At 39.9% G+C, this 22,685-nt stretch overlaps 1 protein-coding gene across 6 annotated transcripts in view; it reads right to left on the bottom strand.

The window, feature by feature from the left end:
• Positions 1-22,685, bottom strand: part of KAT6B (lysine acetyltransferase 6B) — a 236,385-nt gene that overhangs the window by 193,849 nt on the left and 19,851 nt on the right. The gene's annotated exons all lie outside the window — the stretch shown is intronic.

The following is a 22,685-nucleotide window of genomic DNA, read 5'->3' as shown; positions in this document are numbered from 1 at the left end:
CAGACACAGCCCCAGGCCCAGGCCCAGCCTCAGACACAGCCCCAGGCTCAGACACAGGCATAGCCCCAGGCCCAGGGCCAGACACAGCCCCAGGCTCAGGCCCAGCCTCAGACACAGCCCCAGGCCCAGTCACAGTCTCAGGCCCAGCCTCAGCCCCAGCCCCAGGCCCAGACACAGCCCCAGGCTCAGGCCCAGCCTCAGACACAGGCTCAGCCTCAGCCCCATACAGGCTCAGCCCCAGCCCCATCCCCAGCCCCAGGCCCAGGCCCAGGCCCAGCCTCAGACACAGGCTCAGCCCCAGCCCCAGGCTCAGGCTCAGGCTCAGGCCCACCCCCAGGCCTAGCCCCAGCCCCAGGCCCAGACACAGGCTCAGGCTCAGGGCCAGACCCAGCCCCAGATACAGGCTCAGGCCCAGGCCCAGGCCCAGCCCCAGTCCCAGCCCCAGGCCCAGATACAGGCTCAGGCCCTGGCCCAGCCCCAGATACAGGCTCAGGCCCAGGCCCAGCCCCAGCCCCAGCCCCAGCCCCAGCCCCAGCCCCAGGCCCAGTTACAGGCTCAGGCCCAGGCTCAGGCCCAGGCCCAGGCCCAGACCCAGATACAGGCTCAGGCCCAGGCCCAGCCCCAGGCCCAGTCACCAGGCAGAAGCCTTACCTGGGGAACAGGCCCATCCATCTCATCCCTGGCAGGTGTCCAGGGCCACCCAGGCTCCCCAGGGGTGGGGACAACTGGCCTGGGCCCTGAAAGGAGTCAGTGTGAAGGTCATAGGCCCAGCAGGACTGCTCTGTCACTACACTGCCCCCTGGGGGCCTTGGGGCTCCTGTGCTCACTGGGCAGCGCCCCCTAAGCTGTCCCTGGCCTCAGACTGTCCCTCTGGGGCACAAGGGCCTCCTGTCACCCCAGCCCCCAGGACACAGCAGTCTCTGAGCCCTCCTCCACCCCACAGGCACCACATCAACTCCCAGAACCCAGCTGCCCCAGACCTGGAACACCCTCCTCACTGCCAGCTTCCGGCCGGCGCCTGTCTGTGGAGGGAGCGCACACACATGTGCAAGCACACACACTCTCACATGTGCACATACATGCATACACGCACACACATACATGCATACAGACACAAACGCACATGCACACTTATACTACACACAGCTGGGGTTCACTCATTTCAGTCCTGTCTGACTCTCCCTGACCCCCTTCAGGGCTATCTTGGCAAAGATCCTGGAGCGCTCTGCCACCTCCTTCTCCAGATCATTTGACAGATGAGGAAACTGAGTCAAACAGGGTGAAGTGACTTGCCCAGTAAGTGTCTGAGCTTGGATTTGAACTCAGGAAGATGAGTATTCTTGACTTCAGGCCCAGCACTCTGTACACTGTGCTGCCTCGCACCCCCATACCACACATGCGTGTCTCTATGTGCACACGTGTATATACACACATTTCCCATTTATCCCACATAGACATGCATGTGCACACATGTTTAGACTATATATACACACCTATGTACATACATATATCTATCCTGTGCACAAGTATGAGTCTAAATGCACACAGACATGTACAGCATGAACCAGGGTATAGACTACATACTGAATTCAAACCTCACTTTTGTGCTTCTTTTTATTACTCATCGTAGATACAGCATTATTATTATTATTATTTACAAACTGAAAATTTGTGACAATCCCGTACTGAGCAAATCTATTGGCGCCATTTTCCCAACAGCACGGGCTCATAGCATGTCTCTGTGCCACAGTCCAGTAATTCTCACAATGCTTCAGACTCGTTCGTTATTACTTATGTTATAGTGATCTGGGATCAGTGATCTTCCTCGATGTCACTTTGTAATTGGTTTGGGGTGCCTGTGCACATATAAGATTAACACTGCAGATAATGTTCTCTGTGTTCTGACTGCTCCACCTATCTGGTGTTCCCCCATCTCTCTCCCTCTCCTTGGTCTCCCTACTCTTTGAGACACAACAAAATTGAAATTAGGCCAATTAATAACCCTACAATAACCTCTAAGTGTTTAATTGAAAGGAAGAGTTAATTGATGTGGTAAATTTCATTGCTCTCTTATTTTAAGAAATTGCCACAACTGCCTCAACCTTCAGCACTCACCACCCTGATCAAACAGCAGCCATCAATATGGAGGCAAGACCCTCCACCAGCAAAAAAGATTATGCCTTGCCAGGGGCTGCTAGGTGGCGCAGTGAGTAAAGCGCTGGCCCCAGAGTCAGGAGGACCCTAGTTCAGTTCAGGCCTCAGACATTTAACACCCACACAAAAAAACTAGCTGTATAACCTTGGGCAAGTTACTTAACCCCAGTTGCCCTCCAAAAGGAAAAAAAAAAGATTATGACTTACTGAAGGCTCAGATGATGGTTAGTATTTTTTTTTGGCAATAAAGTATACTTTAACTAAGGTACGTGCATTTTTTAGACATAACCCTGTTGCACACTTAATAAACTACAGTATAGTATAAGCAGAATTTTTATATGCACTGGGAAACAAAAAAATTGCATAACTCTCTTCTGTAATATTTACTTTATTGCAGAGGTCTGAAACCAAATCTGCAATATCTCTGAGGTTTGCCTGTATAGCTATCTAAACAATATATAAATATATCTTATTTTTACATAATGGTTTACATGTTGTCTCCCTCTATTAGACTGTGAGCTCCTTGAGAGCAGGGAATGGTTTCTACCTTTATCCTCAGCACTTTGCACAATGCCTGGCACATAGTAAATTAATAACTAATAAACAGATAATTTATTAATAAATTAATAAACACTTATTGACAGATGTAAATTATGGGGATACAAATCTCACTTTTTCTAAATGCCAAGCATATAATAAGCACTTAATGAAGGCTTTTTATTTGCTTTCAATTTTTAGCTTTACTAAGTAGACTACACTAGAGATGCTGAAGGACAACTTTAGTGCAATTTTATCCCTAAGTAAGATTCAATAAAGACCACATACTCTTTGATCCAGAGACACTGGCCTTTTGGCCATTCTATGAACAAGAAGCTGCTCCCCCTCTGGTTCTGTGCCTCCATACCTAGAATGTTCTCCCCTCCTCCCAACTGGACTACAGACCTCCAATTGGACTATAGACCTCTGAGGCTTCCTTTAAATTCCAAATAAAATGCCAATTTCAAATGCCTTCCCCTTCCAGTAATTATGTCCTATTTATCATTTGCTTCCCCCATAGGATTGTAAGCTCCTTGAGGGCAGGCAGTCTTCTCTCTCTTTTTGACAAGAGCTTAGTCACAATTTTAGCTAGAACTTAGCACAGAGAAGGCATTTAATAAATGTTGATTGATTGACTGGACCCAAACCCTCGAAGGTAGTCTCTGGGAAACCCATCCAATCCCCCTACTTTCCCAATACCAAGTCAAGCTTGGTATTAGAGCTATAAAATAAGTAAAGAAGGTCCCATTATTAATCAAGTAATCATTAAGAACTTGTTATTAGATTTAAATTCAAAGACTTGCTACTTGAAAAGTAAGAATAATAACTCCCTTCCAGCTATAAAGTTGTATTTGAAATTCAAAAAAGCTTCTTAATAGTCTGAAGCAGAAAAACTATCACAATAGGGAAAGGAATACTTGGGATATTTAAAAGAAAAAATCATTCGTGGAGGCAGAAGCATGAACTTAAGGAGCTTGGTTCTTTCAAAAAAAAAAACAAAGAAACTTCAAGGTCAATTAGTGACTGATTTGTTTTAGAGGCTGTTTATCTGGACAAGGAGCAAAAAGAATGGCTACTTGTAATATTTTAGAGTTAGAATGAAAAGTTCCAAGAGCTCAGGGACCACAATTTAATTACCCAAGTAACTCTTCCAAGGCCTACTTCAGTGCTTTGCAAACAGATGCTTTTAAAATGGTTGAATGTTAAAATTCAACAATTATTTATTAACGCAGTAGAAGCCAATCCCAGGTCTTTCCTTTACATTTTTTTCCTTAAAAGACACTGCAACTATCTTTGAGATGTAGTTGGTTCTAGGGTCCAATTGCCACTGACATGGCACCCTGATGCCCTAAGATAAAGAGCCAGGGCCAGCGTGGTCACTTGTTGCCTCCTTCAGCACTCTGAGGGAGCCTGTCCAGTTTTGTTTTAATCTAGATTCCATATAGCCAGGTCAGCTTGAGCCAAGTCTGGACTATTATATTTGGTGACAGGCAGCACCTGTTATTAGTTATTTTTCAGTTGTGTTCAACTCTTCATGACCCCTTGGCAGAGATGTTGGAGTAGTCTGCCATCTCCTTCTCCAGCTCATTTTACAGATGAGGAAAACTGAGGCAAAGAAGGTGAAGTGACTTGCCCTGGGTCACACAGCTAGTAAGTGTCTGACAGTCAGCAGTACCTGACCAGAAAGGCTTTGCTGAGATAAAAGATGAGGAGTGCAGAGAAGGGTGAGCCCTACGTGGCCTGTCTGGTGCTGATGGAAGTGCTTATGACTGAGGAGTTTCTGGCTAGGGCACCTACTTACCATGAGGATCTATACGGCGATTGCCATAGGAGGGTTAGAGAGTAAAATGAGAACTCACTATGTTGAGAGAGATGTGAAATGTGTTCTCCATCTTTAAGAATCATGCCCAGAATAAGATAAAGGTGCAAACTGTCATTGATTGAATTTGCATAATTTTTATGTAAGGGGTTGACAATAGGGGCTTGTCAACCCCTACTCCCTTGATGATATTATCTAAAAATTGTGGAACTATCTGGGACTTCTAAATGGCAACTGGGAAGCTACTGGAAACTCCGTTATATGGACTCTACCAGGAATCAGAACCCAAACACTAAAGGGCAAAGCTTGATCCTCCCCTCAGAGCCCACTTTTGTGGGACTGGGGATATGGACAAACATGCCAAATGGACCCTCATTACAAGAGTGCTGCATCAGAATTAAAAGAGAAACAACTTTCTCCCTCTTTCTCTTTCTTTGGGACTCCTAATGAGGGATAAGGGAAGGGTTCCTGCAGAAAACAAGCCCCAAGCACTCTCTGGCACCTGCATGGCCAGAGCCTCTTGTGAACCTGAGGCAAGCCAGGCCATCCCTTTCCTTGAGAATAGATAAGAGCTGGAGCAGTACTTTTCTACCTTCAACAGCAATCTTGTGACATCAAGACATCAAGAACTCCTGGGTCCTTCAGTCAGGGACAACTAACCACGGTCTGGCCTAGCCTCTTGCTTCCTTTAGTAAGCATGGGGCCTTTCCACGTTGCCTTTTCAGTATCCAGGAGTTACTGGACAATTCCTTTCCAGAGAATGTTTGGAGGACCAGGGAATGGCATTGTTGGCAGATGGCTTACTTTCTGATGACATGGGGGAGGTGAAACTCTACCAAGCCCCATGAAAGAGGAGAGAACAGTCTCACAGGAGAGGCCACTGGGCAAAGATTTAATGTTCCCTCCCCATCTCTCCATGGAGCGCCTAGGAAGGAGGAGGTACAGACTGGTGGGCTGAGGAACAAAGCAGGGGGTTGGTAGGGAGGGTAGAGAGTGATTCTCAGTATTAATCCCAAAAATGGCTGCATTCAAGACAGTGATGACCTCTTAGCTAACTTACTGGACCCAAGCGTAGGGCTAATTTTTTATTAATAGAAATTGTAACCATCCTTGAGACTTAACTGGCTCAAGGGAATAAAGGCTCAGACCACTGACATGGCTCACTGGGGTCCTAAATTCAAGAGTCAGGGCCTAAGTAGTCACCTGGATCCTCCCTCCAGCTTCTGATCAAGGACCATCATGGGCAATTCAGAGGCAGGAAACTTTGCCAACTGAATCTAAGCTGTGTAACCTTGCCAGATAACTTTCCCTTATTACACCTAAGTAAACCTTTTGTGAACTGTCAGATGTTCCACAAGTACCTTATTTTGTTGCTATCTAGATCCTGTATGGCAGGCAGCCAGGCAGACAGGAAGGAAGGAGAAACGAAAGGAAGGGGAAAGGAAGAAAGGATGGGGAAAAGGAAAGGAAGTATTGATTAAGTAGCCATTATGTGCACTGCACTAAACACTTTACAAATATAATACCATTTCATCCTCAAAACAACCCTGGGAGGTAGGTACTAATATTATCCCCATTATTCAATTGAAAAAACTGAGGCAAATAGAGGTTAAGTGACTTGCCCAGGGTCACACACCTAACTAAGTATCTGAGGCTGGTTTTGAACTCAAGTATTCCTGATTCCACTGTCCCCTACACCACATAGCCAGAGAATTTAAGAGCTGCAAAGGACGCTCTGAAGTCATCCAGTCCAATCTGTGATTTTTAGGTGATGAAACTAAGTTCCAGAGAGGGAGATTGCCCAAAGTAGCTGAAAGGAGGTTTGGATACAGGTTAGATGACGCCAAATCCAGTGTTCCTCCTAAGAGATCATATCTTTATTTGGTTTAATCTTTGAATATTCCCTAATGTCTTGTACAATGTCTTGCATACAATAAACATGTGCTGGCATATCTGATTGAAATACCCTTCCTTCTGACTTCTCCATTTCTGCCAGTGACCCCTGTTCAGCTGGTCACTCAGGTCCCAAACTCTAGGGACATGTTTGACCCTTCCCTCACAGCCAAGTGACCCATTCTATTCCTCTATCTCTCACAGTTACTCCATCTACCTCTTCATGCTGCCTGCCACCCAAGCAGAAGAACTTAGCCTGGACTATGGCAAAAGCCTCCCATCTAGTCTTTCCTCTTACACTGAATCCTCTCCATATTTCTCACTGCTGCCATCTTAAATACCTTATGCAAAGATGTGATTCTCTTTCTCACACAGTACTGCTGCTCTATTAAAGACCTTTCTGGGACTCCCCAGTGCCTACCAAATGAAGTCCAAACTTGGTACCTTGGCAGTCAAAACTCTATAGCTTGGTTCCCACTTCAATGTTCCTGTCTTTCATAATTCCTCTTCACACATCCCTTATCCCACACAATCCCTTCTCTCTGCCTGTTTTCTTTATTCATTCCCTCTTCCTAGAATGTCCTCTTCCCCCATCTCTATCTGTTGAAATGAAACCATCCTTCAAGACCTCACTCAGATGACTGAAGTCTTCCCTAATTACTCCAAGGTGAAAATGATGTTTTTTCACTCAGTGTTTTTAGTCTCTCATTCACATTATGTTCCACTTTCCATTATGGTTCATAGGACATGGGACCCAGCCTAACTGAAGGAGCAAGGTACTCTGGTAGAGAGACAGGGGGTAGTATGCTCTTGGCAGATCAAACCATGACCACTGGGGCAACCACCTCCCCTCAGAACCTAAGGGAGAAATAACAGGACCCTGAACCCAAGGGCCTTGGGAACACCAGTTTCTTTCAGGCCCCTGGATCTGCCTCCAGACTGGTCCCTGTAGCCATTACTGAGGAGAAAAACTGGTCCCTGTAGCCATTACTGAGGAGAAAAATCATTGTGGAGAAGAGGCCCACCTTCCTCATCACCACCAATAACAGGTGTTGGCTAATGAATGGCTGAATAAGTGCAGAATCCCAGGCATTCAGACCAGAGTTCATGAGAGGTTCACAGGAGGTAAAATGGACACAAACAAAACTAATACAGCTGAAATTAGAAGAGAAGCAGGAAATTGCAGGGGAAACCTTTGCAGCAAGTTTCTTTGGTAAAGGTCTCATTTTTAAGATAACAGGGAACAGATTCAAATTTGCAAGAATAAGAGCTATTTTCCAATTGATTTATGGTCAAAGGATGTGAACAGGAAATATTCAGAGGAATAAATCGAAGTTATTAATAGTCATATAAGTGTTTCAAATCAACAAAAAGAAATGCAAATTAAAACAATTCTGATGTTCCACCTCATACCCCTCTGACTGACAAAGTTGACAAAAAAAAAAATCAAAGATGATGGAGGGGCTGTGGGAAAACAGGTATATTAAGGCATTATCAATGATCAACCAATGGAACCAGAGGACTCATGATGAAACATGCTACCCACCTCCAGAAAGAGGTGATAAATTCAGAGTACAGAGTGACGTATATTTTTCTGGACATGGCTAACATGGAAATTTGTTTTTGCTCGACTATATAGTATGTATTTATGACGGGTTTTGTTTTTCTTGATTCTCAAAGGGTGGGAGGGCAAATGGGAAGGAGAGAATTTGGTACTAAAAATAAAACTGAATTTTAAAAAAAGAATGTGAGCTCCTCAAGAACAGGTACTTGCTGAATTTTCTATTTGTATCCCTAGTAGTTAGCACTGTGCTTTACACATAGTAATCTCTTAATAAATGCTTCATTCATTCATAGGATCATAGATTCAGAGTTAGAAAAGGTCTTAAAAAATCATCTTGAGCCCAAACCTCTCATTTCATAGATGTAGACCCAAAGACAGTAATTAATTAGCATAAATAAAAAATAAAATCAGTAACAATCAATGTTTCCAGAACTTTTCCCCCTCTCATTGTATATCACAAAAACAAATGGATAACTGTGATGATTATACGGTCTTTCAAGAAACATCACAATAATATCTACACCACATATCAGATAATACAAGAAGACTTTTTCCCAAGTTTTATATATAAAAGCATACTTCATCAAAAACAAAGCTCAACAAATTATTTTCTCTACAGTCATTTTTTAAAATTTCTTGTTCTTACGAAGCTTTTAGAAGCTAGAAAAAGTAAGTTGCACCTGATCGATATTCCCAGAACCCTCTGTAGGCTGGCAACTGTGAGCTAGTAAAATCTAATGCCAACTACTATACCATTCTAAATTGTTGTTTTTCTTATTACATAATTATCAGATAATAAAAAGGAAATTTTATAAATTGATATAGGTCCTTTGTAAGGATGTAACTGATAGCAGTGATGTTATATTTCAAAAGCCAGTAAAAAAATGAAATAAATTAGATTTTGTAAGAGGCTAGGACTCAGATAAGACTTTTTCATCAGCTCTAAAAAGCACATTAGTAGACTTTAATAAGCAAACAGTTGTTCTATAACAGTTGGAAGAGTAACTATTTCCAAGGCATTCTCACTAATTGCAATTATTGTAGAAGGTTTTGCTAAAACATTATGCGGTGAAGGCTAATAAAGAAATCCAAAGCTATTAATTTGCTTTGTGAATTCTGATCTAATATTTACTAAATTTTTATGGTTCTTTTTTGAATTCTGACAGAGCTGGAAAAATTCAATACATCTGCCTTTATAATGTTTTTCTTTTTTAAACAATTCAGTTCAATTTTTTTAGTTCTCTAATAAGGGATTCTAAGTAATCATTATAAAATTCTTCTGACAGTGGAGTCTAAATCTTATCAAGAACCTTATTTTCATGTACTCCGTGAAAGCTAAAATAAAAGACCCTTCTCTACCACTTCAATCATCTCTCTCAAATTGATCTTGATTGTTCAAAAGGTAAAGGAAAAAAGAAGCAATAAAGAGCCAAAGTAGAAGGGTGCATTTTTAAAAATGTTTTATATAGAAAGATTTTGGTAAGGATTTTTTAAATTGTTAAATATTAAAATTATTGTTTTTTCACATTAAAAAACTGGGTGGGTACCATTCCCAACCCTTTGAAGCACCTGTGAACATCTTAAATTAAGCAAGGCCAGGGGTGCACCAACAAAAAAATAAATAACTGGCTCTCAAAAACAAAAAGTATTCATGGAATACTTACTTCTAAGTTTAATCTGCAATATTAACATCTTCTCCATCATTTTCTTAAGTTTAAAGAAAAAGAACAACAACAAAAAACAATAAATCAAGATCTGTTTCTAGTGTTTGCTGATACTCAAAGTATAAATGCTCACACTGAAAATTTAACAATTAGCTCTGGGAGACAGTATGAGCTGGCCCCAGCACATCCCTGAGCAAGGCTAGATATCAGAAATGTGACTAGTGTGGTGAAAGCCAACTAAAGGCAAAGAAGAGCTAAAGATTTTTTTTTAATATTTGGAGGGGAGGGAGGGGCGGCTAGGTGGCACAGTGAATAGAGCACTGGCCCTGGAGTCAGGAGGACCTGAGTTCAAATTAGGCCTCAGACACTTAATACAAACACAAAAAACTAGCCGTGTGACCTTGGGCAAGTCTCTTAACTCCAATTGCCCTACCTTTCCCCCCTCCAAAAAAAAAAAAAAAATATATATATATATATATATATATGTTTTGAGGGGCAGCTAGGTGGTACAATGAATAGAACACCAACCTTGGAGTCAGGAGAACTTGAGCTCAAATCCAGCCTCAGACACTTAACACATACTAGCCCTGTGACCTTGGGCAAGTCACTTAATCTCAAGTGCCCTATCTTCCCCCTTCCAAAAAGCAAAAAATATATATATTTTGATCCCTTATTTATTCAATTTTATTTTGTTTTATTTTTTTTTAAAGCAATTGGGGTTAAGTAACTTGTTCAAGGTTACACAGCCAGTTATTTCTGAGTGTGGTGCTAAGTATCAGAGCCCGGATTCGATCCCAGGTCATCCCAACTCTGGGGCTGGTGCTCTTACTTGCTGAGCCACCTGGCTGCCCCTTATTTATTCAATTTTAAAATGAGGTCATGCAATAAGTGACCCTTGGGCTACACTTGGGAAAAGAAAAGGGAGCTCAATTAGTCTTTTGAAATGCACAAAGTGGAACATTTGCAAAAGCTTTTTAAAATCTTCTCAATTTTCCTTCTCCAGGTGGTTTCCTCCATTCCAAGGTAAGAGGAGAGACTGTTTCACTCTTTGAACCTCTATTCTCAGTACCTAGAAATGCCTGGCACATAGTAAGTGCTTATTCGATGATGGTTGGCTCTTTTGCCCTATTGCTAAAATTTCTAGAGCTACCATTTTGACACATATAAAATTAACTCACAAAGACCATTTCACAATAATATCATCAATTTTTTAAAAAATGTCAGCCTGCTGTAATAGTGAAAGAGCTGGCTACCTGACTTTCCTACACACTGGCTTTCCTGACCCTTCTGGTCTGATTTGCTCGAGGGAGCTCCCTCCCCAGAAACATTCTATATCCATAAAACCACAGGTCCAGACCACTTGTTAATAACTGTCATCTATATGCAGACATCTATAGTTACATCCCTGGTCCCTCTCTCCAGCAATTTCCTGGATAATGCGAGCTGAATGTCCTATTGGCATCCCAAATACATCATGTCCAAAACAACTCACATTCCCACCTATTTTCTGATTTTCTCTCTGTCAAGGACACTACCATCCTTCAGTCACCCATTTCATTTTACAGATGAGGAACTGAGGCAAACAGGGTTAAAGTAACTTGTCCAGGGTCACACAGCTAATAAGTGTCTGAGGCTGGATGTGAACTCGTGAAGATGAGTCTTCATGACTCCAGGCACTAGGCTCTATCCAATGTACCACCTAGCTGTTAACTCTACACTGCTGCCAAAGTGCTTTTCCTAAAGCCCAAGGCTGATCATGTCATTCCCCTTACTGAATAGGAGCAAAGATAAACTCCTTGGTTTGGCTTTTAAAGCTCTTCACAACCTAAGAGGAAAGGAGGGAGGGAGGGAATCCTCCAGGGTAGGGATTACTTCACTTTTATCTTGGTATACCCAATGCCTGAAACAAATGCTTAATAAATGCTTGTTGATTCATTAAGGCTTTAATTTGTAGAACTGCTACTTAAGTACATTGGTGGTCCTTCCCTTCCTGGAATTCTCATATACCAATAAAATCATTTGTCTGAGCCAAAAACAGAAACAAAAATAACCCCAAAATCAAAACCATACCCATAAAAAGAACTAAAGCCCATTTGAATGGTCTGTTATAACACTGCAGTTCAATCACTAGGCACTAATCCAGCATGGGCCACCCTCTGCATAGCCCCCCAAAGGTGTCCTACCCAAGGGTTCTCTCATCTGCTCTGTCCGACACAGCATTATAAAGGCATCACACAGAGTTTAAACACCAACACACCATCCTAGGCTTTTTTCAATTTAGTCCTAAGGCCTTCTCAAAGTCTTCTTACTCTTTCCTTGCCCAGGACTACTCCAACTGCTCAGTCATCCTATACCCCTGAATCTTAAGACTGCCCAGAGTTCTTGACCTTAATTCAGCTCTAGAACGTGCAACCCTGGTCTGCAGATTCACAAGCCTTCACTATCTACCTGGCTTCCTGTGCTTAGGAAAGCCTAACTCTGCTCTGACTACCAGCATCTTTGCCCCAGCTCTGCTCAGATATCCCTTTACCTTCCCAAGGGTTCCCCATGTACTAACAGCCACCCAACCTCCTCCACTCAACTTAGTGCTGCCAGGGGGGGCTAGGTGGTGCAGTGAGTAAAGTGCCAGCCCCCGAGTCAGGAGGACCCGAGTTGGGTTCCAGCCTCAGACACTTAACACCCACCAAAAAAACCCCAAAAAAACCTAACCATGTAACTTTGGGCAAGTTACTTAACCCCAACTGCCCTCCAAAAGGCAAAAAACAAAAACAAAACTTAGTGCTGCCATAAAGAAGCCAGAACTACCAGTCCAAACTCTCTCCTGGCTCCCTCCCCTCATTCCTCTTTGAGTAGTTACCTCAGCTACTCCCATCCATATGCCACTCCTCATCCACACGCCAACACACCTCTCATTTATAACACTTCTTCACAATATATTCCACTAACGCCCAATTCTAATGCCTCATTGTGCCATGGAGCCTTTGAAGACCATGCCAAAGGGGCCTCTGCTCACATAAGTCTGCCAAGATGGAAGGGCTTGGAGGAAAAGCCCAGAAACACAGCATATACCCATTGTCCAAGGGCCAAACTTGCCAAGTTTGAAGAGGCTTATACCAGGTTAGCCAAAAGGGGATGGGTTTTTCAGTCATAGCAACTCTTGAAGATCACCTATTAAATTGTAGGGAAGGCTCTCACATTGAGATGGTGACAGATCCTTTAAGTATTTTAAATATCCTGCATTTAGTGCCCTCTGGAATATCATTTCATCTAAAGCTGTGTTTCCTTGGAGCCAACTGACAATGTTAGACTGAGTATCTCTGTATTGCCAGTGCCATTTTCTGACCTTATATTTGGTGGGGAAAGAAGACACTAATAAGGGCACGCAGGAACCTGAGGGACTCCTTTCAGTAACACCTGAAATAATTTCAATAAGTCAGAATCAGAACTAGAACCAAAGTCTCATGATTCCTAGACTAGTGTTGTCCCTACTCACACACAAATGACTTTTCTTCTTCGCAGAGAAAAAAAATCTAAAGAACTAAAAATCTATATCTGAGGCATCCAAAAAACCAATTATTTTTGCGCCCTCTGTTCCCAAGCTATTGTCTTCACACTTTAATCTGTTAATCCTACATCATAAGCAGGGATATGTGACCACTGAAAAGCGGGTCAGGGAAATTTTCACAAAGTTCACTCACTGGGTAGCGTGTCTCAGCTTTGCAATCCTTGGGATCAAGCACCCTCATCTTCACCTCAGTCATCTTCTTTGCTGTGGACACTCTCTCCTCCCCTCCTTTCCACCTTTTGTTCTGAGAACTATAATCAAATCATTTCTTTGGAATGGGCTTGTCAAACTGGCTATCCTCTTGTTCCATTCACCATCTTTGTGCCTTCCCTGGACATAGCTCCCTTGTACATTATGTACTTTCTCTACTAATAAAGTATAAGCTCTTTGATAGCAGAGACTGTCTCATTTTTGTATATCTATCCTCATTGCTCAGCAGAGGGCTTGGCACACACTAAGTGCTTAATAAATGCTTTTCATTCCTTGATTCAAGTAATCGTTACTTTAGAAAAGATACTAGCAACTTCAAAGACCTGATTACCCTCTGTGGTAATTCAATATTACCATACTCTCCTTCATTAAACTGACTTTCTCCCTGTCAGTCTTCAATTTCCCAGGAATGTGCACTCTTAGAGAACACCAGTACCATACACAGCTTTTCAGAAGAAAAGGATCCTTGTCTTGTTGACTAAAAGCACTTTAGTAACCCATGTATTTGGGAGTTTTTTTCTTCCCTCTCCTTCCCTTCCCTACAAAAGCCCAAAGTGGCAAGCATTCCTATGGGATTCTAACAGTAACACCAAGCTGACTTAAGGAGCTATACTTGGGCTTTGTTCCTCGAATGGAATGTAGGGATCATCTCCCTGTCTTCTGCCCCAATCTCCGGTTTCTCTCATTTCATAAGATCATCATTCCAGCCTTTTCTCTTTAATTTCTCTATCCCTGACACTGTATAATCAGACTTGGCTAATATAGTGGTCAGTTTTACTGAACTGCTTTTTTCCTTCTTATTCTTTGTTATAAGGAGATAGCGCAGGCAAGAGAAATATGCTTGGAAATGAAGGTAATGTAAAAATAAATGTTAATAAAATTAAAAAAAAAACCTTCTCTACCCCTGCCTACTGTCGTTCCATTCAGTCTATCAATGCCACCCTTCTACTACTAAGCCCAAGCACAAAAAGCATTCTAACCTATTGTCTGCCTCCTTAGGCCTCTTTTTTGAAGCTTTTTTTTCATCTTTGATCAATAAGTAAGTATTTATATTAAGCAACTTCTATGTGCTATATACTGTGCCAGATGCTGGGGATACATGTGCAACAGTCTCTGTATGTAAGGAGCTTACATCTTAAGGAGATAACAACGGCGTGTATAGGTTTATACAGAATAGAAAGAACAGGGAGGCTAGGTGGCACAGTGAATAGAGGACCTGAGTTCAAATCCAGCCTCAGACACTTGACACACTTACTAGCCATGTGACCTTGGGCAAGTCACTTAATCCCAATTGCCCTGCCTTCTCCCTCCAAAAAAGGGCAAAAAAACCCCGAAAAACAGAATAGAAAGAAGCTAAATACAAATTAGCTTAAGAGGGAAGGAGGGCACTTGTGGTTGAGATCAGAAGAGGCTTCCTGAAGCAGATGGTTCTTTAGGTACATTTTAAACAGAGAAGGATCCTATGAGACAGAGATGAGGAAGGGGGACGTCACAGGCATAGGAGGGCAAAGGCCCAGAGACCAGAAGATCAGTTTGTCTGGATCACAGAGAGCTGCTGAAAAAGTAATTCTCCAGTGATGCTAGAAAGATAGGCTCAGGTCAAGTTGTGAAAGGATTTAAGAACCAAACCGAAGAACCAGTGAAATGTAGAAAGAGAGCGACACGGACAAATTCATATTTCAGGAAAATCACTTTGGCAGTAGCGTAGTGGATGGACTGGAAGAGTGGGGGGGTGGAGGCAGGATGACTAGCAGTCTGCTGGAACAATCTAGGTGAGAGGTAACTAGGTGAGTACAGAGAAGCAGATTCAAGAGATAGTGTGGGGGGGGGCAGTAAAATTCGACAACTAAATGGATATGGGGGATGAGAGAGGATAGAGATGGTAGATTTAGGGAGAGAGATAATAGTATCTCAGCAGCTTGGTGGCATGGTGAATAGAGCACCAAGTCTGGAATCAAAAAGACTGCTCTTTCCTGAGTTCAAATTCAGCCTCAGACACTTACTAGATGTGTGACCCTGGGCAAATCACTTAACCCTGTCTGCCTCAGTTTCCTCATATGGAAAATGAGCTGGAGAAGGAAATGGCAAAGCAGTCCAGTATCTCTGCCAAGAAAACCCCAAATGGGGTCATGAAGATGGGTCATGGACATGACTGAACGACAACAAATAATGACTTCTGTTTTGGATTTGTTGAGTTTGAGTCATCTCCAGGACACCCAGTCTGAAATATACAATAAGGAATTGTTGATGTGGAACTGAAATTCAGGGAAAATACTGATAATGGATACGTAGAGCTGGAAGTTCTCAGCAATGAGATGATATTTAAACCCACTGGAACTGACGAGGTCACCAAGAAAGAGAACAGAGAAAAAGGAGAAGGGGTTTGGATAGAACCTTGTAAAACACCCACAGTTAAGCTGTTCTTCCTATTAAAGTTTGTTGGTTCAAAATAAGGAAAACTGCTATCATCACAAGTGACAGAGGAAAGTGTTTAAATTTAATAAGCTACCTCCATTTTTCCATTTGAACTATAGAAAAACATAGATTTCCACTTGGCCACTTCTGCAAATTATACCCTTTTCCTTAAATCTTATGTTTTTACAGTACAAAATAGGCATATGGGATAGGCAGGGGGAATAAAAATTCTACCTGCTTCAGAGGCAACAAGGGCTAAAATTACTCTTCTATACTGTAATGGAATTCATTAATGGGACAGAAGGGCTAAAATGAGATTTCCAAAGAAAACTCTGCTGCTATCACAAAATGGCTTTGTCTTACTACAGGCAGACAAGGTCCAGCTCAGTTTCTATATGTGCCTATGCTGTTTCTTATAGAAGGGAAATAACGTAGGCAAAATCAACATCTATTAAGCAATTTAGTATGTGAATCAAACTAAACTGAGGTTGGTTTATCAATGATCAAAAAGTGAAACAAATTAAAATAGGGACATATGAACAAAACTGGTTAGATTACCACAAATTTCTTGAAATTTTACATACACTACAATGTTTGTTTTTATTTTCTCAAGAGAGACTTGAAGCATTGTCTAACACAGGAAACCCATAATTGATTGTATTATTTTAGATACTGGCCCAATAATAAGACTACTGAATATATCATGCAAAGAAATAAAAATGATAGCTTCTACTTTTTCTACAACATAAGTTTTATTGTTTTTTCAATATATTTCCTTTTTTAAAAAAATAAACAAGCATACTACACACATACTTATTTTTAATTGAACTATTTTGATGGAATATGTTTTATTCTGCTGATGGCATGTAACAAAAAACCAATTTAAAAATCTGTAATGGTAAAAGGGGTTGGGAATAGCAGGAGTGCCTTATTTGGAAAAGACATCCTTAGAACAAGGGCAGCAGAGTTATCATACTAATTCAGATAAAAACCTTTATCTCACACCATAACTAATTTATAATGTCACAACCAAATCACACAGGCGACTCACTTGTTAAACTTCAATTCAGAAGATACATTTTATTTTTGTGTATTTAAAAACCTCAATATTAATTTAAGAGCTGAAACCTTTGAAAAGACCAACATTTCAAAACCTGTTGTGAAATCTGACTCCCACATCAAAAATATTTAAAGCAAAAAAAAAAAACAAACCAAAAACCAAAAAACCACGAACTTTGCATTTAATTTAAATATCTGTGATTCAATTTACAAAGAAATCTGACATAAAAGACAACTAGATTTTCCAGTACATTAGGAACAATATACAAAGGGAAGATCATAAAAAGAATGCAGATGTAGATGCCAAGAAACATAAAGGTGTGCCACCCACATACGTTTTGAAGGGAAAGGGTAAACAATGTTTTCCACTAAATGTATCAGTAGACTGCAAAGAAGCAAAAGTGTGAATGCTGTGGAAATAATCTAAAAGTCAAGCAGGCAGGCAGGCACAATCTCAGCAACCACAGTACCTTTGTAGTATTTAACTCCAATATGGAAGAAAACACCATCTTTCTTAAGAAATCAAAGAACAGACTTGGATCTATTGCATTATTCAAAATAGGCCTTTATACTGAATAAAAATGCCAGTGTCCAAATAAATGGAAGTCACCAAGCTAAAAAGAATGGTTAACACACTTTTAACAGCTGAAATAAGATATGAAGCCTCCTTCATTAGAAGACTAAACATGCCCAATCTTGACAAAAGCTCAGGGGAGGAAAAAGTTGTCATGATTCAATGTGCAATAAAATAGTCATTCACTCTTAATTTTAGCTATTTCTTAACCTGCTAACACTTAATATTTGATACGATCTAACTGCCTGCTTAAAAATGACTCAATTAGAACTACATGCATACAAGAGTATTCCTCAGGTTCATCACATTTTACAGAAATTTTGAAGTTTATATAATTATAGGAAACATATGAACTAAATAGTTTTTCCCTAAGAAGTTAAGTATTTGATCTACCTTGCCTTTCACAACTTAACAAATTTCTGCAGGCCTTCCTTTAGTCACTCAGCAGTTGGCTTTGGCCAATTTGAAAATTCACATTATTCTGAATATTGTGTCTGGTGGACCTTTACAAAACAAAGCTACATAGTTTTCCCTGCAATTTTCAGTAAAGGTAGTACTGACCTTTAAAGATGTGGCACCTGCAATACAAAAAAAAAAACTAGTGTAAAGGAAAATGGAAGTGTCTCAAGTCATCCAAGGACAACACTGAGTCTTTCAATCACTATCAAATAAGAAATATACTTCTAGAAGGACACAACCCAGAGTGGTCTAGGACAATGAACCCTGAGATCCAACCATGGGGGATGAACCAAAGGATACTAGCCATATTAATAAACAACACAGACTCTAGGACAAGCACAATAATAAAGTAATAACAAAGAAAATATGGCCTAATACATCTGAACTAGCTCAAAGTCTGGTGATTTTTGTCAGTTTCTTCTGAGCCATATTCTCTTCTGCTTTCCTCTTTTATCTCTTTCTCTTATCTGTTTCTCATCCCCATATTTCCTTTACCACCATTTCCCACTGGTAAATTCTTCACAATGTCTGAAAGCTGTTTAAGAAAAAAATACTTAAAATTCTTCTACAGTCTTCTCATCCTTTTAGAGAAAGGCACTTTGAGGGGAAGAAGGGGACCATTACTTAGATATTATTTACCACCATATATGTGGTATAAAGTACTATTTATTATAGTGTAAAGAACCAGGAAAGCTTAGATTTCAATCTTGCCTCTGATATTTACTAGCTAAACAAACAGAGAGAAGTCATTTAAACACCCAGAACTTTGGTTTTCTTACTTGCAAAATGGAAACAAAAATACTTGTAATACCTACCTTGAAAAGTCATTGTAAGGCTCAAATGAGGTCATGTATATAATCCACTTTGCAAACCTTATAGCACAATAAAAATGACAGCTATTATTTTTATCATTCTTTTCCAACTACAGGAGTCTTGAATGGGAATTTTCATGTATAGAGTAACACTGGAAAATATACCAAGACTTGCAGATGAGAAATTTTAGCAAGATATCCTTAATGAGGTGAAATATTTAAGAGTCCTTTATAATAAAAACTACATGGATTCTGCACAATGCCAGAAATTACAGTGATATTTGTCCCTCTCTAATCAATTTTTCCCCCAAAATCTTCAATACTCAAGTTTACTTGAATTATACCATCTTAAGACATACAATCACATTAACTCCTTCCCTTAGGAGTTCCCTTAACAAGTCAAGAAGTTATAGTAAGGGACCAATGAGTTTACTAAGCTAAAACTCTGGAGTGCAAGATTTGCTATTATATTTTAGAAATTCAAGGACCAGGGCGGCCAGGTAGCACAGTGAGTAAGAGCACCAGCTCCAGTGTCAGGATGACCTGGAGATCGAATCCCGGGCTCAGACACTTACCTCCCACCCAGAAACACCATTACTTAACCCCGATTGCTTTTTAAAAAAAAAAAAAAAGAAGAAATTCAAGGGCCCTGACTATCCTTGCACAGTATCACCTAATCCAACCATGCATAAGAATGAAAATGATGCTATACCTAACTGGTCACAGATTTATTCCTTTTCCTACTGGTTTCCTGCTTTAACTTACTTCAACCATGAAGTTTAAAACTTCAAAAATACCACGTGAGACTTAGAGGTAAAGAAGAGAGTGCTTCCAGCCCTCTCAGTCAGGCACTGTGAAAAACACTGACTTCAACAAATAATTCAACTAATTAAGCATTCTAAAAGTAGAAGTGATAGCCAAAAATGAAATTCCCTGATCTCCAAGAGTTAAGTTCTACAGGAAAAAACATGCTTTGTCCTTTAATAAAAAGCTCTTTTACCAAACAAATTAAAAGAAATCACTGGACACGCCTAGTTGGGCAATCAGTTTAACTGAAAGACAACTGGTCACTAGAATGAGCTGGGAGAAGGTCTCTCTGTGTCCTAGAAGGTCTTATAACCACAGGGCCCTCTACTCCCTCTCGTGTCCCAATAACTTTACTACTATATAATGTAGATTCAAGATTTTATGTACTCAATTATTCTTCTACCAGCATTTCTAGCACCTCAGTCATCATCACAAACCAACTACAAAGTATATACTACACTGCTCTTCAAGAAATACAGTCCTATCAAACTGCTACTCAGATGACAATGAAAAATAAGCAATAATGACACAAGGCATAATCAAACAACTAGCATGTCAGAGTTTTGATATGTAAGCAATAAAGTATTTCCTATGATACCAAAATATTTACCTGAGATGCCATATAAAATTGATAGCACTTATTTGCATAATGCTTAAATGTTTATCACTTATTATCCAGAGATAAGAGGTTACAAAAACTGCATTAACAGAGAAAAGAAAGCACAAGCAGGAGAATACTATATACAATGACCACAATAAAGTAAAAGATAGCAGAAATCAGATCTAATTAAAATACCTAATGTTGGTTGTATATGACAAGTAAATACTCTTCCTCTCTGGAGTTAAGAAATATTAAACTTTAAGTGTAGAATAAATTATATGTTCTTAAAGTCATAATTATACTATTGGATGAATTTGTTTCACTGATTTTTTTTTAAAGACAAGGCACCATTGAGGGGAAGGGAGTTGTATACCAGGAAGTGACTGCTGTGTTGAAACAAAATATATCAATAAAACTTTTAACTAGATCAGAAAAAAATTTTAAACACAAATTCTCCTGGTAAAATACCACAAGAGAGGAAACAGCTGAAGTGACTTTATTAGACTTCAACAAATGGCATTTGTCCACTGTTAAGTTGTAAAAAAAATCTAGATCCTTGTTAACATTTATTAATTCAAACTCTCAAATTCCATTTAACTGGAGATCACAATTATAGAACACATTTCCCAATATAGCATTGTTATTGAGTAGTAATAGTAACTAGAATAATTTTAAGCACCATTATTTTAAGAGAAGTAATAATTGCAAGTGAAGAAATATATTACTTGATTTTAGGATTTAAAGGATTAAAGATTTAGAGTTAAATCAGAGGTTATCTACCTTAACTTAATACCTTGATTTTACAGATTAAGAAACCAAGGGCCAGGGAAATGAAGCAATTTTCCCAGAGTTACACAGGTAGGAACCAGGATTCAAACCCAGGCCCCTGACTTGAAAGCCAGCATTCTTTCCATTGAACACTACTACTAATGGGAGTCACATTTCCCCATGAATTCTCCTTTGGACTAAAGGCACTAGTGCAGTTGCTGAAAGGAGACATGAATGATAAAGATGGCAATAAAGAAGAATTAAGATTACGGAGAAAAATGAGAATGGGGTTACATGAAAGTTGTACTGCCCCCAATCATGGCACCATATTAAGGAATTCTCAATGGGAGGAAATAGGTGGACAATCAATAACAAAAAAAATTTATGAAGGAATTACTTAACCTCCTCTCCCACACAAAAAAAATTAATGTAATTATTGTTCACTAACTTTAAAACAGTGAAATATGTAAGGATGGAAAGCATGATTTCCTGACCTATATACCAGCCAGTCATTCAGTCAGTAATTAAATGTTTTAAGAGCTTACTATGTGCCAGGGAAGTAATGTTTTTGGATTCCTTTAGATAATTTCCTCATGGTGTGCTTCTTTCTCTTTTATAAAAACATAATTGATGTGGAAAAGAGGAGTTCCGTGTGGGAAACATTCTAGGAGCTGTAACTTCAGGACCTTATTGTTTTAATAATTTCTAATATATGCCATATGATTTACCTTGCTACTAGAAAAAGCACAAGATACACAAAATCCAGAAATAAAAATTTTATATATTGTTAATAGTCTCTAATTACTTCTTAACCTAAAAAAAAAAAAAGAATTTCTTTCCAATGTCCTGCCTATCTCAAGCAAACAGCGGTTCTAAAGACATACAACAGGATGAGGAGGGGAAAGCAAGTGTCCTAGATAGTCCACAAATTGGAACAACGCTACCTGAATAAGGATTTCTACTTTACTTTTACTGCTGGTGGCTATGTCAGCACTCTGAACACCAAGTTTAAAAGAAAATTCCCACACAACCATTGGAAAAATCTGACACTCTGATATCAAGTCAGGGGAATTCTATCATGAATATGTGTTATTACTACAGTAGGGAGGAAGCCTAGACAATACCAAGAGATGTGATTTGGAGCAGGTTCTTAATCTTGCTTGTGTCATGGATCCCTTCGACAGTCTGGTGAAACTGTATGGACCCATTCTCAGAAAAATGTTTCTAACAGTATAAAATAAAAATACAGAGGACTAAAAAGGAAACTGAAATGCAGTTATCAAAGTATCAAAAAAGCGAGTTCACAAACCCCAGTTTAAAAAGCTTTGGCTCTTCCACAGACTTTAAACATGTGAAAAGATACAACATGAGTGACAATAAACAACTCTCAATTTGTTCCAATGAGGAAAGGACAAAAATAAATGCAAATGGAGGCGAAAGGATTTAGGTAAGATTTTTTAAAAACTACTTAGTGAATCCTAGAACAAAAACTGTGCAGAAATCTCCTCCTGCAGTTATAAAAGAAAAAGAAGAAAATGATCTCTCTTGGATGTTTAGAATGTTGTCCACCCTGAAACAGAAGAATGAACTCAATGATCTCTCACAATGCCTTCTAGTTGTATGATTTTAGCTCATTCCTTATAGTTTAAAAAAATGAAACAAACAAGAACCACACCATAAATATATATGCTAAACCATGTGAAATGTCCAAGTTACTTAAAATACAATTCAACCAATTTAGTTCAATTTTATCAACCAACAACTTTTAGAATACAAAAAACTAT

The sequence above is a fragment of the Petaurus breviceps genome, unplaced genomic scaffold (genome assembly GCF_028583685.1).
Source record: "Petaurus breviceps papuanus isolate PSGF00001 unplaced genomic scaffold, PetGlider_PUasm1.0 90762, whole genome shotgun sequence".
In the NCBI taxonomy this organism is placed as follows: domain Eukaryota; kingdom Metazoa; phylum Chordata; class Mammalia; order Diprotodontia; family Petauridae; genus Petaurus; species Petaurus breviceps.
The sequence above is the reverse complement of the archived record's forward strand: the minus strand, read 5'-3'. Positions and strand labels throughout refer to the sequence as shown.